The sequence below is a fragment of the Balaenoptera borealis genome (assembly GCF_965194805.1).
Source record: "Balaenoptera borealis genome assembly, chromosome: 8".
In the NCBI taxonomy this organism is placed as follows: domain Eukaryota; kingdom Metazoa; phylum Chordata; class Mammalia; order Artiodactyla; family Balaenopteridae; genus Balaenoptera; species Balaenoptera borealis.
In genome coordinates this window covers 88,791,452-88,806,596 of record NC_138865.1, presented here as the reverse complement: position 1 = coordinate 88,806,596, position 15,145 = coordinate 88,791,452, and the positions used below count along the sequence as shown (strand labels likewise).

Below are 15,145 nucleotides of genomic sequence, written 5' to 3'. Positions count from 1 at the left end.
TCTAGGTGTTTACTTCCTATTCCCAAAGACAGTTATTTCACACCTTTACCTCCTTCCTTCCCCCACTCATTGGGAGGGCCTCTCAGGAGGGGCCATCCATTCCACACCCCTCCCCCGTTTTCATCTGATGACCTCATCTCCTATTTCACTGACAAAATAGGAAGCAGTTACAAAGGAACACCCTTATCTTCCCACCACACCTCTTAATCCGTCTGGATTTGTGTTTCTCTTTCCTGTCTGCCTTCGTATTGCTATGGATGAAGTGTCCCTACTTTTACCAAAAGATACTCCTTTTACTTGGGAGCTGAACCTCTGGTCTCTTGTTTTTCCAATTCTCCCATCTCTGCTACAGTTCTCCCATCTCTGCTGCATCCCCAGTTTCTTTCTCTTAGGTCATTCCCAACAAAATGCATACCTATTGCATCATCTCCACTGTCTGCAGAGCCTTTCCTTTACCCCATGTCTTCCTTCAGCTGATGGCCTGTCTCCCTGCTGTCCTTCAAAGCAGCCTTTCTCACGGACTTGTCTCCTGTCTCTTCTTCCTCACCTCCTATTTCTGCTCAACCCTCTGTGATTGGGCTTCTTTTCTCTCCAGTCCACTGAGACTGTTTTTGATGAGGTCACCGATAACCTCCAGTGGTCACTTCTCTGTCCTTACTTGATCTCTCAGCAGCACTTGACTCAGTAGACCACTCCCTTCTTGAACTGCTTTCTTCACTTCGTTACTGGAATATCACATGCTTTTGGCTGCCCCTTTGTGGTCTGTCTAGCTGATGGCCTCATTTACTGCTTGACTTCCACATGTCAGAGTGCTCAAAGTTTTGGCCATAGTCCTCTTCTCTAGCTACTTCTTCTCCGTTGGTGATCTCCTCTGGTCCAAAACTTTGAATACTCTCTGTGTAGCCATGTCTCCCCAGACTCTATCTCCAGCTCTGTCTGCCTCTTGGAACTTGATTCAGAAACATCCAGCCTTCTATTGAGTACCTTCACTTGGATGTCTAATAGGTGTGTCAGACTTGTCCCAAATCAAACTTTTGGTTCCTCCCAACTTCAAGCCTTTTCTTTCCTCAGCATTTCCTATTCCAGTAAATAATATTTGTTCATACAGGTTATCAGGCCTGAAACCTTAGATATATATATATATATATTTTTTAAATTAATTAATTAATTTATTTGGCTGTGTCGGGTCTTAGTTGCGGCATGCGGGATCTTTTGTTGTGGCGCGCAGGCTCTCTGGTTGCAGCGTGCGGGCTCCAGAGCACGCGAGTTCAGTAGTTGTGGTGCACGGTCTTAGTTGCCCTGAGGCCTGTGGCATCTTAGTTCCCTGACCAGAGATCAAACCCGTGTCCCTTGCATTGGAAGGTGGATTCTTAACCACTGGACCACCAGGGAAGTCCCTTAGATATATTTTTGATTTCTTGATTTTCTCACCCCTTATACACAAGTCCTGTTGCATGTCCCTCTAGAACTAATCAAGAGTTTGAAACTTTTCCTCATCATCACTATTACCACCTTCATCCCAGCCAACATCAGCTATCACATGCATTACTGCAGTGGCCTCTTAACTGGTGTCCCTGCCTCTGTCCTGTACCCCTGCTCTCTATTTTCCACTCAGCAGCCAGAGTGTTTCTTTAAAAATATAAATCAGATTATGCCAACTCTTCTGCTTAAAATCCTTAAATCATTTTTCAAAACACCAAGAATAAAGTCTAAACTCTTTATCCTGGCCTGCAAAACTCCATGTGATCTTAACTCCTGTTTACTTCTCCAGTGTCTTTTTGAACCAGGCTCTTCCTCATTAGTTACACTGGCCTTCTTTCCATCCTTTGAACACAAATAATTTCCTGACTTAGGGCTTTTGCACTACCTGTTCCCTCTGTCTAGAACTCTCTTACTCCATATTGTTCTACAGCTTTCCCTGATGCCCAGTCAAAAGGAGTCATTCAGATAATCTGAATCACATCATCCTGCTTGAATTATCTGCATAGCTCTTACATCTGCCTAACAGTTTCTTATTTGTTACACATCCTGCTAGGATGAGAGCCCTGTGAGAGCAGGAATCTTGTTTGTCTTATTCACAGCTGTATTCCTAGTGCTTAGGTCAATATCTGGTACAAAATAGACATTCAATAAATATCTCTAAATGAACAAAAAATAAATGAATAAACATGCTAACGTAAGACAATCATGTGCTCCATAACCAGTATTAAGACTTGGAAGACTTTTATTGTTGTCTAGTATGAGGCTTGTAGTCTAATGAGGCCTTTTCACATGTGAAGTTCTCCTATAACTGGTGTTACTTCCCCATCTCATGCCTGTTCCAGTGGCAGACATGACCAGTCCATCATCAGCTTTTTCCTGATGAGCCTGGTGGAGGTTCTACAGTCCTTTGTAACTTCAGGTGGCCATCATTAATCCACCTGAGCTGGCAGAGAAGATGAAATCCATCTGTTGTTCCAGTTGATCTGTGGTCTGATTTGCTTTACAGTAGTAGAGTGTCTGAAGCTTGGCTTTGGGAGGTCGGACCCTGTTGGCGAAGATAAGGTGATGATATGAGTTTAGATCTGTTTGTTCTGTTCCCTGATCTCAAGTACTGACATTAGTTCTTTGGTAGGATCCCTGAGCTGGTGGCTGGGCTATATCAGGAGGAATCTTCAGTGCTGGGTGTTGGTCAGTTGGAGTGCCCTGTGGCAAGTCATGGTGTGACTGTGCAGGCTGGTGGGGGAGCCTAGAAGTAACATTATAAACATTTCTTTTGAGCCTTCAAGTGGGCAGGGCCAGGCATAGCCCCAGAAAGTCATGACTCCTGACATCAAAGGGAAGCATTTGGAGATGGTATTTTTAGAACCAAACAAGGAAGTAGACATTGAAAAGGTAACCTGACATCCTCACGTGCACACACTGGGGAGATCCACTCTCCTATTGGAGCAGGTTTGGGGGTGAAGATGGTATGGATTTGGATATGTTGAGATTGAGATATCTGTTGGGTATATGTTGGTCTAAAGCCTAGGGAAAGGTTTGGACTGGGGTCAGAGACTTGAAGGTCATCAGCATCCACCTAGTAGTAGAAGCTGTGATGGAAGATGAGATCACTCAGTAGGTGTTACCATGATGGAGTCATGATCCTTGATCACAGCTTGGAGCCCTGAGCTTCGTGAGACTCTGACATGTATCTGTATGACCAAAACTAAGTCATTGAGTACTGGCTTCAGTGGGAACCAACAGTCATTGATGTACTCCAAAATGGGTGAATGAGTGAATGAATTAATGAACACACATAGCAACAAGTTCAAGGTCTTCAGTCTCAGCCAGGCTCTTAGTGCCACTTGTTAATCTTTTTACCCATTCTTCCACTTTCTTCAACCTTTATTCCTACCCCATTTTTAGTTTCCCACACCCTCTGTGTGTGCCCTACTTCATGGAGAAATTAAGACCATCAAGTGTGACCATCCCTGTCTTCCCACCTACCTACCCTCAAATCCAGCATCACTCCCTCTATCTCATTCTTAGAGTGTCCTTCATTCTTTTCAAGGCCAATATGTCCACCTATGCTCTGGACCTCATCTGTTCCCTCTAGCTGTCTTCAGAGCCTTGTTGCAACAATTATCTCCTTTCTTTCCTGTATTTACCTTTCAACTTGTTGACCAATCTTACCAAATTTCTTCAAAGAGTGGTCTAAAATCACCATTTCTACTTCGTCACTGCCTATTCACTCCTTGACCCACTGTACTCTGCCTCCTGCCCCTACCCTAGATTTCCCTACGGATACCAAGAACCCCTAATAGCCAAACCCATTAGAAACTTTTCAGTCCTTATTTGACTCAACCTCTTTGCTGCATTGGACAGTTGAGGGGTCTCTTCTTTTGGTACTACTATTTTGGTACACACAACAATGAATTTTCCTGTTTCTGCTCTTACTTGTCTCCTTTGTGAGCACCTCTTTTTCTGTCCTTTCCTTAAATGTTATGTTCTTCAGGATCCATTCTTGTCTTACAGCTCTTATCGCTCTACAGACTTTCTTTGGGCAATCTCATCCACTCCTGTGGTTTTAGCTACTGTCTATATGCTGAGGAGGCACTGGAGTACTATGGCAAGAACACTCAGTGGCTTCAAATTGAATTAGGAGAGCAATTCTGAACTCTGTGCTTAATTGGCGAGGGATCTGGATTGAAAGCAACTCTGGTTAATGTTTCATCCCCATTGCTTTCTGGATTAGATACTCTTGCGACTTTTTGTCATCTGTGTTTTCATATCTATTAAAGATGTCTACCTAGTGAAGACCTGTAATCCCTTACAGTCTTGAGATACATTTCCTCTTTATTCTTAGTTGATATATAGGATTTTTGGAGAATTCCCTGGTGGTCCAGTGGTTAGGATTCTGCTCTTGCACTGCAGGGGGCCCTGGTTGGGGAACTAAGATCCCACAAGCTGTGTGGCACAGCCAGAAAAAAAAAAAAAAAGGATTTTTGTAATTTAAAAGTATTTATCTATTCTATTCACGATGGACATGGGATAGAACACCAAGGCACCAAGCTGATTGTCACATGCTGAGAGCTCACACATTGAAGATAGGAGATTGCCCAGGACTAATGTCTCTGAATTAGGGGTGAAGGATGCCCCACTTCAGATCCTGTTGGCCTCACTATCTCTTATTCCAGTGGCTGCTACAGTCACCAACTTTGTGTGGATGCTTATTTCATATAGGCTCATCCTGGTAGTATCTCACTCAGGCCCATGTTACATGTCTCTCTCCTCCCTCCCTGAGGTTTCCCCATTGACCTTCCTGTCAATCTGATGCCCATACATGCACAACCCAGAAATACGGGGGAAATTAACACTCCATAGGAGAAAATTCAACCACTGAAGACAGTCCTGAGAGTAGGGTGACCAACTCATCCTGGTTTGCCTGGAACTGTTGCAGTTTTAGCACTGAAAGTCCCATGTCCTGGGAAATCCCTCAGACCTGTGAAAACCAGGACAGTTGGTCACTCTACCTGAGATGCAGATTGCATGGGGACATTTCCATGAAATTGGATAATGAGGTGCATCTAGCGGTAGCCTTCTCCATAGCACATGCTAGTATTGGCCCTCCCTCCTTCCTGCTTCACTCCCCTTGTCCCTCACTCCTGATCTCTAATAAAAGAATAGCTCGTAAGCCCCTGACTCATGCTCTGCTTTCTAGGAACCCAGGCTAACTCAAAAGAGTAGCCTGACTCTTGCTCTGATGATTGCCCCAGGTGTCATGGGTGTGGGAAGAGGATTGTGAATTATTTCAAGGAGGAAGAAGTTTCTCTGGAATTCACGTAAGTGTTATTATTTGTGCCTATCCAAGGCCTTGTCTACCAGCCATGTGAGCTGTGTCTCTATTAGCCCTTTTCTCTCACCCCCCTAGCTGTACTTTGTCGCTCAGTAACACTGTGCCGTGTGTAGTTCCCTATTCATGCCACACTGCTTCAGACCCTGGGCTCTCTTCATGCCTGGAATGCCCTTTGTACCTTCTTGTGAGCAACTCCTACTCATCCTTCATGATTCAGCTCAGACAACACCTCCCCCAGAGTCTGCCAACCTTCCTGGCCAAGCCTGGGTAGAGCTGTGTCCTCTCTACCTTGCCTATCTCTACAAATTTGTTTCCATATTGTTTTCTGTTCTCTTTGTTCAGTTGTTAGATGTGAATTCCTTGAAAGCAGGGATTTTATCCTGTTCGCTCCATATCCCAGCACTTGTCACACTCCCCGTTCAATACAGGTTTGTTGAATGAATGAGTGCATTTTCCCAGTAACCCTGTGAGGCCAGTTGTGGCAGCATCATTTCCATTTAAAAGATGATACAATTGAGGCTTAGAGAAGGGAAGAAGGAATGTCGGAGGATAGAGGCAGAGCCACGTCACGGGTTCTTTCCACCATACCAGTTGTCTCTCTAGAGAGAACATTTCTGGCTTTTCCAAGCATTGTAAGCAGAGGACAGCCAGGGACTTACAAGCACACACAGAGTGAGACTCCCAAGGGCCCTTCTAGCACAATTCTTACCAATCTTCCCACATGCTTGGAAGGCAAGCCCCTAGTTCCACTGCTACCCTGACAGCTCCTCTGTAAGACTGCAGCTCTGGTTTTCAGCTCTCCCTTTGATTTTTTAGAAATTAATTAATTAATTTTTATTTTTGGCTGCATTGGGTCTTCGTTGCTGTGTGTGGGCTTTCTCTAGTTGCTGCGAGCAGGGGCTACTCTTCGTTGCAGAGTGTGGGCTTCTCATTGCGGTGGCTTCTCTTGTTGCGGAGCACGGGCTCTAGAGCGCAGGCTCAGTATTAGTGGTGTACGGGCTTAGTTGCTCCGTAGCATGTGGGATCTTCCCAGACCAGGGTTCGAACCCGTGCCCTCTGCATTGACAGGCAGACTCCCAACCACTGCACCACGAGGGAAGTCCCTCTCCGTTTGTTTTGATGTTGGAAATACCCTTACTTTCCCTTGACATTTCCGGTATATTTCAAATGACTAAAACAAATATTACCCAGCATTTCTAGGTGTTTTGTAGCAGGGAGCTTTCAGGTTATTTAGTCTGCCACTTTGTCAGTAGCCCTTCTTCTTAGGTTTAGCCTTCATCTCCTCCACCACTCCCACCCCATCTTGGTGTGGTTTCTCCATAATGAAGGGCAGTTGTATAGAGAAACCTAAAGGGTTGCCTCTCTTGACCCTAAAGTTCCTGCTGAAGCCACTATGGAAAGGCTTGATCTTGGGGCAGAAGGGTTTGTAGTTGGGGCTTTCCGAACCTGGGAGGGTGCTGTGCACTGTCCTATGAGAGGTTGTGGGCAGGTATTGGGAGGAGAGTTTCACCCCAGGCGGGTCCCCTCGCTAAGCCCAGCTGCAGGCCTTTGGTTCTTTACTGCCTACACAACCAAGCCCAGTCCGCTTGGCCTGACCTTACGGCCTTTGCCACCTGGCCCCGTTGACTCTCCAGCCTCGCCTTCCTCTTCAACCGAACGTATGGTCCACATGCTGTTCCTCAGACACAGCCCATCAACCCTGCCTCCAACTTTGCCTCTTGCTGTCTCCTCATCCCAGGGCACCCTTTCCCCAGTGTTTTGCGCCCAGGTCTTCTCTGTTCTCCAAGGGTCGGGTTCAGTATCACCACCCAGGAAGGTGAGGTAACTCTTTCTGTCCCCTAGGCCCCCATAGCCCATCTCTGGGCCTTCCTGTGGCCCTATTGACCCTGCTTTACTGTGGCTAGGGTCTGCATCTGTACAGTCCTGGGGGGGCCACCTTCGGCTTACTCCACTCTTGCCAATGCTCAGCACACCTTGCTCATGGAAGGTGCTTGATACATTTCAGTGGAACAGCATGCTTCTGGTCAACTGGGCGATGACCATCTCACAACGACCCTGAGCTTGATGGAAGGTGACCCCTGAGGCTGCCCTCCATTTTCTCATCCAGCACTGGGGCTGAAGGCTCAAAAGCAAAGGAGGGAACACAGCTTTGCTCTGAATGGAGGAAAGTTTAAGGCTTTCATGTTCTGGGGCCTGGGAGGAGACAAGATGCCATGTCCTGAAAGATCCCTCAGCCACCATCACTCCATGCTGCTCCTCCCACCAGCAGCACCTCTGAATGGGGGAGCAGATGCTTGGGAGGTCGGTTGATGGTGGAAGAGTTTTCAAGAATAATTTTGAGTATGCAGAGTTTTTGCCTTATATGCTGACTTTAGCCTCCAACACCCATGTCAGGTGTCTCCACCTTATAGCACCAGCACCTGGTGTAGGGCTTGGCAATAAATGCTTGTTGCATAAATGAATGAATCCTCAAACACTGGAATTAGGAGGAAGCTTAATTCGATCCAATCCACATTTTATGGAGAAATAAATAATAGTAATATCCTTTTATTGAGAGCTGACTCAATGCTAGGATCCATGCTGAGCGCTTCACATACATTACCTGCTTTTATCCTTCCAACAACAATGTGAGCTGGAAGTTATCATCCCTACTTTTTTTTGGTTTTTTAAGATTAAGACTTTTTTTCTTTGTACAAAGAGCTAGCATTGTTTTGTCAGGTAGATGTCTTACATAATCCATTCACGGAAGATCACTTAGTCCAACTTGATGAAGCCTGTATCCTTCATGGACTGATGGAAACACTGATGGCACACATTTAGGTTGTATTTCCTGATCAGATGGTGCCAGTTTGAGAAGATGCAGTAAGAGTTAGAACTCTGGCTGAATTTTTGTGGATGGCTCTAGTAGAGCTAGTGGTGCCGTATCTTGCTTTCAGGGATGCAATGAGGTGAATGTTGCACAGCTGGTGACTTGCAGAACCAACTGTGTCCAGAGGCTGGCTGACTCTATGCTGTACTACGTCTCATTGAATGTGCAAGAAGTAGAGACCCCCAGAAAGGCAGAAACTTGACCTGGTCCCCCAGCCCCTCAGAGTCAGGAAGGCCACTTTATCCGAGGCACCTTCATTCCTGAGCTTTCCAAGACCCCTGGCTGCAAGGACACCATGAAGAGGAAAAGAGAATTTCAAGTGCATTCTAAGAATCCCCTCTATTCTCTTGCTGTGGAGGGCAGGAGCATGCACTCAAAGACTCAGCCAGGAAGAAAGATTTGATCTCCTGGGCAGGATCCACTTCCCATGGTGACGCCTTCTTGAGTCGAAGCTCTGGTATGAAGTAAGACTTGTTTAAAGCAGTTAAAAGCAGCAATCCCCATTGTGTCGAGTGGTGACAGTATAATCCTCCTTAATGATTTCATTCCCTCTCCAAACTCCCTTCCATTATGCTTCCTTAAAATGTGACTTCAGATGCCTCTTTAGGTTTCTAGTCCTGTAAGTGCAGGGGGATTTGGCGAGAGGGAGGAGGTAAAGACTGTCTCTCTTGCTCTCAAACCACTCAGAGATGCATCACTGGAAACACTGTTTTTGGCTAGAACTATTTGTTTTAAAGTTTTTTTAGACGAAAATTTAAATTATATATAAAACTAAAGATATTAGTATATTAAATCTCCATATCCCCATCACCTAACTTTAAAATATCAATATATGGCCAGTCTTGCTTCATTTATACCCTATTCACTCCTACCCCCTTACCACTGGATTCTTTTGAAGAAAAATCCCATATGCATTGGAATACATGTATCTTTTATCTCTAAAAGATAAAGGCTTTTAAAAAAATTATAGTAACCTATCACACCTAAAAATTAAAAATGATTTCTTAATATCATCTAATATCCAGTCAGTTATCATATATATATACAGTAATATATATATTTCAAATGTATTAAATGTTCAAATATATATATATATGTATATATATATATATCAGAATCCAGAGATAGTCTACACATTTGGATTTGGTTGATATATCTCCTAAGTTTCTTTTAATCAATAGGGTCCCCTTCTTCCTCTATTTAAAAAAAATAGATATTTTGAAGAAATTTGGTTGTTTGTCCCGTAGAGTTTTCCATGTTTTTGATTTTGTGGATTACACCCCCAGGGGATCATGTAACATGTTCCTCTGGTCCTTGGGATGAAATCTAGAAGTGTTATCAGGCTCAGATTTGATTTGGGGACAAGAAAGCTTCAGAGTTGGTGCCATATACTTCTTGTTGCCTCATATCAGGAGGCACGTAAAGTCTGGTTTTCTCTCTTCATAGCTTATTAAGAAGATATTGATCGTTGGGTTGAGGTGTTTTCAGCCTAACCTGTTATACCATTCCTCGCTGGGGTTTTGCCTAATGATTTTTGCAGTTATTGATGATCGTTATTATTTCATCAGGGATTTCAAATGGTGATATTCTAATTCTGATATTCCCTCATCATTTATTAGCTATAATTATTTATAAAGAAGAGCTTGATCTCATCAACTGTTTGGTTACTCTGAAGTACAGTTCATAAAGGGAAGGCAAGATAAATACTTGATTCTTTATCGTTACCTATTTCTGGAATTATGAGTTTATTCTCAAGCATCCTCCAAAGGTGATGTGCTGCTTATGTACTATTGTGTATTAATTACCCTAGAACTTAGTGGCTTAAACAACAACCATTTAATAATGTCCCATAGTTTCATGGGTCAGGAATTTGGTCCAAGATTAGCTGATTGATTCGTCTGCTCCATACAATACCGACTGAAGTCACCTGGGGGGGATTCAGCTCATGGATGGGCTGGTCTGGAGGACGTGTGGTGCCTTACTGGGAATGGCTGAAAGGCTGCGCTTTGCTGGTATTGTCAACCAGAGTGCCTAAAAGTGGCTTCTCTAGGATGGCAGTCACGAGGCCCATGGCTTTCAGAGAGTGTTCCAGACAAAAGCTTGAAAGCTTTTCCTGACCTAGCTTCAGAAGGCATGCAGCTTCACTTCTGCTGTGTTCTCTAGTTACAGTTGAGTACCAGGACCAGTCCAGGTTCAAGAAGAGGGTACTACACAAGCACATGAATACCATGAGGCACAGTTCATGGGACCCTCTTACAATTACAGGGAGCCCAGAGTCAGAGCCCCCCCTGCCTTTTTTTTTTTTTTTTTTTTAATTAATTAATTTAGTTATTTTTTTGGCTGTGTTGGGTCTTCGTTTCTGTGCGAGGGCTTTCTCTAGTTGCGGCAAGCGGGGGCCACTCTTCATCGCGGTGCGCGGGCCTCTCACTATCGCGGCCTCTCTTGTTGCGGAGCACAGGCTCCGGACGCGCAGGCTCAGTAATTGTGGCTCACGGGCCTAGTTGCTCCGCGGCATGTGGGACCTTCCCAGACCAGGGCTCGAACCCGTGTCTCCTGCATTGGCAGGCAGACTCTCAACCACTGCGCCACCAGGGAAGCCCCCCCACCCCTGCCTTTTTGAATGCACTTGACTCCTTCTCCCCAGGGAGTCTGGCCATCCTCTTTTTTTTTTGGCTGCATCAGGTCTTCGTTGCTGCGCGCAGGCTTTCTCTAGTTGCAGCAAGCGGGGGCTACTCTTCATTGCGGTGTGCGGGCTTCTTATTGCAGTGGTTTGTCTTGTTGGGGAGCACAGGCTCTAGGCACATGGACTTCAGTAGTTGCAGCACGTGGGCTCAGTAGTTGCGGCACGTGCGCCCTAGAGCGCGCAGGCTTCAGTAGTCGTGGCGCGTGGCCTCAGTAGTTGCAGCGCACGAGCTTCAGTAGTTGTGGCTCGCAGGCTCTAGAGTGCAGGCTCAGTAGTTGTGGTGCGTGGGCTTAGTTGCTCCACGGCATGTGGGATCTTCCCGGACCAGGGATCGAACCCATGTCCCCTGCATTGGCAGGCGGATTCTTAACCACTGTGCCACCAGGGAAGTCCCTGGCCATCCTCTTAATTTTGGTTAGGAGCTGGCTGCAGGAGACACAACCTTGCTCCAGGTGTCCATAGTCTCCTTCAAGGCCAGCAGAATGTGAACAGCCTCATTGTGAGCAGAGTCAACAGTAAGTTACCAAGCTACTGAAATGTTAGTGTGCCCATTGCCACCTCCTGCAAATCCACTGCCACTATATTGTAGGCTATGGCTTAAGCTGAACACTTTCATTGGGAACATCTTGGAGAACTTGGCCTTGAGTGCTTGAAGACTTGAGCAAGGATCTGTTCTGAGAGTTTGGCCCTCCCCTGATCATGAAGAAACCATCCAACAGGACTCACAGGAGTTTTGTGGGCAGGACTAAGAGCACCCTGGCCATGCATCCATAATGATTGCTTTTAATTGTATAAAATACTTCATCCCGTGGATGCAGCATGCTTTACCAAACCATTTCTCCATTGTCGTAGTTGCTGGCACTTTTTGATTATTTATTTATTATTTATGAGTAATCTATATGTTTTAGTGCACAAAACTTTTTTATTCTGTTAAATTCTTCCCTTAAGATAGCTTTCCAAGAGTAGAATTATTTTTTGGCTCTCGATATATTTTATCAATTTGCTTTTCAGAGAACTGAGCAATTTACATTCCAACAGCAGTGTATGTGCATTGAGACTTATCATTTAAAAATGTTTTTTGTGGGACTTCCCTGGTGGCTCAGTGGTTAAGAATCCGCCTGCCAATGCAGGGGACATGAGTTTGAGCCCTGGTCTGGGAAGATCCCACATGCCGCGGAGCAACTAAGCCCTTGCAACACAGCTACTGAGCCTGCACTCTAGAGCCCGCGAGCCACAACTACTGAGCCCATGTGCCACAACTACTGAAGCCCACGCACCTAGAGCCCATGCTCTGCAACAAGAGAAGCAATGAGAAGCCCGCGCACCGCAACGAAGTGTAGCCCCCTCTTGTCACAACTAGAGAAAGCCCGCGCACAGCAACGAAGACTCAACACAGCCAAAAATAAATAAATAAAATAAATAAATTTATTAAAAATAAATAAATAAATTAAGATCAACCAAATGAGAAGAGCAAAGGCTATTTTAAAAAAAAAGTTTTTTGCTAATTTAATAAGTGTAAAACTGAAGTTAAGTTTGCTTTGTATATTTTCTTTTCCTATTCTGTTCTAAATTGTCAGTTCTTTCCCTTTATATCAATACTTATAAAGAGTTAATTTGTTTAATTTGTATCAATTTGGTATTAGTTGCTTAAGTGAAATTTAGATTATTTCCAATAGTGCCTCTAGTACAATTTGTATCAAAAATATTCTCTTAAACATTTTAAAAAATCAAAACACTTCTAATCTTCTCAGAGATGAGTAGCAGCAACATAGTTCTTGGATTCTGCCCCTACAGGAAATTCACAAGTAGGAGCAATACCTAATTATATTTAAAATAATCAGAGAAAATATAAAAACAAAAACCAAAACCAAACACAACCCAAAACATTTAGAAGTAACTCCTTACATGTGTAAAACAACCCAGAGGTTATAAATAGCTTTCACATTTATTATCTCATATGCTTTTTGCATTCAACCCTGGAGGTAGACTGGGCGGAATTATTATGGCCATTTCACAGATGAGAACATTGAGGCTCAGTGAAGTTAAGTGCATAGTGACCCAACTAGTTAATGGCAGATCTGAGTGGAATCCAGACTTTCTGACTCCAAATGAGTTTGTTCCTGCATTTATTTAAAAAGTCATTAGTGGTAACTTATCACATCTCAGGAAATAGGCTAGAAGCTGGGGATGCAGTCATAAACAATAACCCACCCTCTTGGAGTGTATAGTCTACTAGGAGAGAAGAAGAATTGCCATATAAACTAGGAAGCACGGGAGACCTAAACTACCCAGAGAACAGACGCTCAGCCCAGCCTGGAGGGACAAGAATTAATGTAGGCTTCCTAGAGGAGGTCAAGGTTAAAGTGAACCCTGAATAACAAGCTACCCAGGCTATGAGGGATAGGGCAAGTTTGATCTAGGCCAAGGGAAGTAACTGATTCATCCAGAGGTGAGGGTATGTAAGGAGGTAGGTAAACATGATGAACCTTGGTTGGATGTGGGAGGTTAGAGAAAGGGATTCATTGAGGATGATGCCCAGGTTTCTAGCCTGAATAACAGGGAGGATGGGGGTGTCACTCACTGAGAAGGGGAGTAGAGGAGGAAGAGCAGGTCTGAGGCACATGCGTGTGCACGTGTGTGTGTGCGTGTGTGTGTGTGTGTGTGGATTGTCAAGCCCCAAAAGTCCTCAGGTAAATAAGAACCTTTCCTTTCCCTAGAGAACTCTGTATTCCAGTGAGAGAAGCAAAGACATAAAAAATAATTCTGACATAAAATGAGAGGTGTTAAGTGATAGACATGTGTATGAGGTTTGGGGGGCACAGAGTAGGGCAGGACTAAATCTGGGGGGTAGGAAGAAAGAACCATGCAAGGAGGTTTCCTAGAGGCAGTGATACTAATGTGGAGAAGGCAAAAGGGTTCCAAGTAGAAGAGGTGTGTGGGAACTGGTGAGGTTTATTTTGGCTTTGCTGGGTCTTCGTTGCTGAGCATGGGCTTTCTCTTGTTATGGCAAGTGGGGGCTACTCTTTTTTTAAAATTTTTAAAAATTAATTAATTAATTTTTATTTTTGGCTGCATTGGGTCTTTGTTGCTGTGCATGGGCTTTCTCTAGTTGCAGCAAGTGGGGGCTACTCTTCGTTGCGGTGCGCGAACTTCTCATTGTGGTGGCTTCTCTTGTTGCGGAGCACGGGCTCTAGGCACGCAGGCTTCAGTAGTTGTGGCTCGCGGGCTCTAGAGCGTAGGCTCAGTAGTTGTGGCGCATGGGCTTAGTTGCTCCACGGTATGTGGGATCTTCCTGGGCCAGGGATTGAACCCGTGTCCCCTGCATTGGCAGGTGGATTCTTAACTACTGCACCACCAGGGAAGTCCTGGAACTGGTGAATTTCAAAGATAGCAACCTGGAAGTTCTGTTTGGTGAGGTGTAGGATGTGAGTGGGAGTTCTCTTGGAGCTGGTGGGGTTGGCAAGGGGCTGAGAGGTATGGACTTCACCTCGTTGATGATGGGCTAGAATTCAAAAAATCCTTCTTCAATTACTAAAATGTAGCTGCATCCATTAGAATGTAAGTTACACAGGGGCAGATCATTGAATAGTGTCCGGAACATAGTAGGTACTCAGAAACTATTTGTTGAATGAATGAGTGGTTGGTGATATTGAAATCTTTGCCTTATCTTCCATATTGTTGGAGATTTCCCAACACCATCTATTTCTTTTGACTACATGCATTTCAAAATAAGGATTAACATAAAATTCATATACCAAGTTGAAAGTAGATTTTATTCATATATTTAATCTTTCTTAATCACTAGTAATTCTTTTAAAAGAAAAAACAATGTGTAAGTGGTTCTTGTGGGTCTACAAATTTTTCCTATAAGGGTTGAATATTATGAAAGAATTGAGAAGTACACAGACCATTTTGAAAATATGAATAGGTGCTAAAGCATTTTAGTTGATGCTGTTTTCATTATCATTAAGAAGTTGGAAAAGACCAGATAACTAAACTAAATTTGAAAAAAAATTAGATATTTCTAGACTATATTGTATCCTGGAACCAGCAATCTAAAAGCTAGGTGGGTTTAGCAAGTATTTTCAAATGTCAGCATAGTTGGGAACATGAACAATACTTAACCAATCAAAAGTTATCAAATGTTAGAGGTGGGAGATATCTTTGACTTCTGGTCCATTTTTTCATTGTACAGGTAAGAAACTGGGGCCCAGAGAGGGAAAGGGACTTGTCCAAGATCATACAGCAAGTTAGAGACAAGCCAAGAATAGCATCC

The 15,145-nt window shown here is 44.1% G+C and overlaps 1 protein-coding gene across 1 annotated transcript in view; it reads left to right on the top strand.

The window, feature by feature from the left end:
* The window catches only part of LOC309634268 (uncharacterized protein), a 145,050-nt gene that overhangs the window by 52,418 nt on the left and 77,487 nt on the right, over positions 1–15,145 (top strand). Inside the window, exon 3 of the mRNA XM_082404249.1 lies at positions 5,183–5,303. The gene's annotated coding sequence lies outside the window, so the exon portion shown is untranslated. The remainder of the gene's footprint in view (positions 1–5,182; positions 5,304–15,145) is intronic.